Source organism: Phoxinus phoxinus, assembly GCF_949152265.1.
Source record: "Phoxinus phoxinus genome assembly, chromosome: 1".
NCBI classification, from domain to species: domain Eukaryota; kingdom Metazoa; phylum Chordata; class Actinopteri; order Cypriniformes; family Leuciscidae; genus Phoxinus; species Phoxinus phoxinus.
This window is the reverse complement of record NC_136876.1, coordinates 20045302-20049073: the sequence shown is the minus strand read 5'-3', so window position 1 is coordinate 20049073 and position 3772 is coordinate 20045302.

The window sequence follows — 3772 nt, the reverse complement described above, 5'->3', positions numbered from 1 at the left end:
TTTAAGTATATCAGGTAACACTTTACAATAAGGTTCATTAGTTAACATTAATGTACTTACTAACATGAACTAACAATGAGCAATACATTTGTTACAGTGTGTATTATTCTTTGTTAATGTTATACAACTGTTTGTTCATGTTAGTTCACAGTGCGTTAAGTAATGTTAACAAATTCAACCTTTGATTTTAATGACGTATTAGTAAATGTTGAAATTAATATTAACTAAGATTAATAAATGCTGAAGAAGTATTGTTCATTCTTATTTCATGTTAACTAATGTTGATGTGAAATATTGAGTTTTGAACATCTGAATGCTGAATCATAGTGAACAGATATCAATTGCATAGAAGCAGAGCAGAATGAATACGGTTGGAAAGTAAGTGAACTTTCCACACAGACTATTTTCAGAACTCCTTTGCCAATTCATAAATCTCAGGTTTTGATTATTTAAAGCATTCCATGGCGCGCCATTCACACTAAATGGTGTGAGTTACATTCCTACGCTACGGAAAAACAGCCCCCAGAAGGCTTCTTCCATTACTTCTCATTAACTACAGCCCCCGTGGCTGTTGATGTTACATTTCGGTTGATTAAACGTTTGTCATTTACACTTTCATCAAGCATCTCTGTCAGCCTGCGATTCCGTTACAGTGTGAACATGTCAGTTGTCGTCGCTACACGTCCGGTCGTGATGAATGACTGTTATCAAGTGACCAATCCAAACTCTCAGAGCTTGTTTGAGGGGCAGGCTGAAGTCAGCCGTGACCATCTCTGTAAAATGTTATGAGTTGTTGTGACAGTTATCGTGTCGTGTTTGTGGTTTTATTGCACGGAGGCAATGAAAGTCAGTAACTCGAAATCAAACTGACAAACTGAGTTTTAACAGATGAAGTTTGGGTGTTGAGATAAAATGTCAGTTAAAGGCCTCTAAGTGTCGGACTTGCAATTTATTTACTCCTTCTAGAACTTGCTGTGGCTAGAGATATTGGAAAGATTCACTCATTTTCAATTTTAGTGATCCTTGATCATTTTATGCATTGTTTTTGGGTTTCTTTTTTTATTCATTATTTAATTTTGTTTTAAATGATATATATATAAATAAACAAAGTGAACTGTCAGTCTGACGCCTATTTTATTAACTTGTGACTGTTTAAACAAGAGCCTTTGAACACGGACAGAATCAGTGCCATAAACTTTTCAGGGCTTTTTGAAAGGAAATGACCCCGCGACGCCATTGTGTAAAGAAGCGCACATCCTCCAAAACCTGGTTTTGCATTTCCAAACAAATCCTGATTAGCCAATCAGAGAGCGTTAATTGCCGGTGGATTAATGTTGTGTCTTGCTGAGGACAGTTTCAAGCTTTTCCTGGTGATTCCACACTGCTGGAGACAGAGCGGTTGTGCCTCATCCTAATTTTTCATTGTGTGTCAGCGAGGAAATGAAAGAGGTGCTTGTAATAACCCATAAAGAGGCTTTTTATCCGTCCATGACTCTCAAGTGCTCTTTGTCTTTCTTGCACTTTGTCTTTCTGCTCCCCTTTTCTCCTTTTTTTTTCCCCATTTCAGACGGTTTTGCACAGTTTGTCTTTAGATAAAATGAAATTACTGCTGTGAATGCCATCAGGCACATAAGAACATCTGTCATGATGATGATCCTGATTTTTGACCCCTGCCTGGATCTACTGTTCACACACACACACACACACACACACACACACACACACACACACACACACACACACACACACACACACACACACACACACACACACACACACACACACACACACACACACACACACACACACACACACACACACACACACACACACACACACACACACACACACACACACACACACACACACACACAGTTTGTTTTGCTATACTTGTGAGGACATTCCATAGGCGTAATGGTTTTTATACTGTACAACTGTAGGCTATATACTATCCACACTGCCCCTATCCCTAAACCTACCCATCACAGGAAACATTCTTGCAATTTTACATTTTTAATAAAACATTGTTTTTTAAGCTATTTGAATTATGAGGACTCATGAAATGTCCTCATAAACCACGTTTAAGTTGTAATACCAATGTAATACACGTCATTATACAAATTTGTGTCCTCCTAAATCACATAAACTAGAGCACACACACACACACACACACACACACACACACATATATTCAAACTCACCATCATCGAGTCTATCTGTGAATACATGAAGAAACAGAAAAAAACTGAGACCGAATAAATCCAGAAGAAGTGTGGCAACATCTCCAAGACGCTTGAAGAAACCTTCCCGCAGAGATACAGTACTGTGAGAAGTGTTAGGCAGTGGTGTAAAAAAATGCTGTAAAGTGAGAATGGTTCGGTTTCTTCATGTAATCATCACAGACATACTCGATGGCGAGATCAGATCTCCGCGTGGATCATACCGGCTGTTGTCAGACTCCTTATATACAAAAATCTCACTCGATTATTACAATGAATGGCAAAGAAATGTTTGGAAATGTAAACTGATATTTCCTAGTGACACACAGCAAAAGATATAAATGCCTTAAAACCGTTTTGTGGGGTTAAAATACTAACGTGCCTATGACTTTTACACAGTACTCTTATAGAGAGTGTGTGTGTGTATATATATATATATATATATATATATATATATATAATCAAACTTAATAACAAAAAACTAAAATATGGCAGCAATTTATGAAAAGGTATTGACTGACATTTGGGGTAATTGTGCATTTTCTGAAAGTATATACTATAAATATATATATAAATAATTAAACATTAACATTAATAATAAGAAATGTTTCTTGAGCATCAAATCTGCATATCAGAATGATTTCTGAAGGATCATGTGACACTGAAGACTGGAGTCTGAAAATTCAGCTTTGATCACAGGAATAAATTACATTTTAAAATACATTACAATAGAAACCAGCTTATTTTAAATTGTAATAATATCACATTGTTAAATGCAGCCTTGGTGAGCATATAAGAAACTTCAATGAACTTCAACCACAACTAACAATGCCTTAAAGAAACTGAACATCAATAACTTTTAAATATTTAACTGAATAACATAACATGCAAAATTAGAATGAGACTGCAAATCGTCAATGAAGCATCACTAAAAACATCAATGGTGCAAATCTTAATGTGATTAAAAAACATTGTCATGACAAAAACATCAATTTGTCAAAATAAGGCCATCAATACATTTGGCAAAATATCAATGCCTTAAAAACAGAAACAAATTACAGGTCACCAATCTTGCCATTGTTTTCCAGACAGTTAAAACATCAATTCTTCAATATTACATTAAATTATACATAATTACAGGGACAAAGTATTAAAAAAAGGGTATGAATATTTTTTTTATTGTGAAAATGAAGATATCTTCACATAAATGTAATATCCAAGAGGCAGTTTTCGGATAATATATTGCTTTCTTTTCAACGTGTTTGCAGAAGCCACATTAATGTCTCTGTTGGATAAATTTAGGATAAACAGCGCTCTCACACAGACACACACAAGAAAATTCATGCACATTCATGGACACACGCACACACACACACGCACACACACACACACACACACACACACACACACACACACACACGCGCACGCGCACACACACACACACACACACACACACACACACACACACACACACACACACACACACACACACACACACACACACACACTTCCTCTAATTCTCTCTCTCTCTCTCTCTCTCGCTCTCTCTGCAG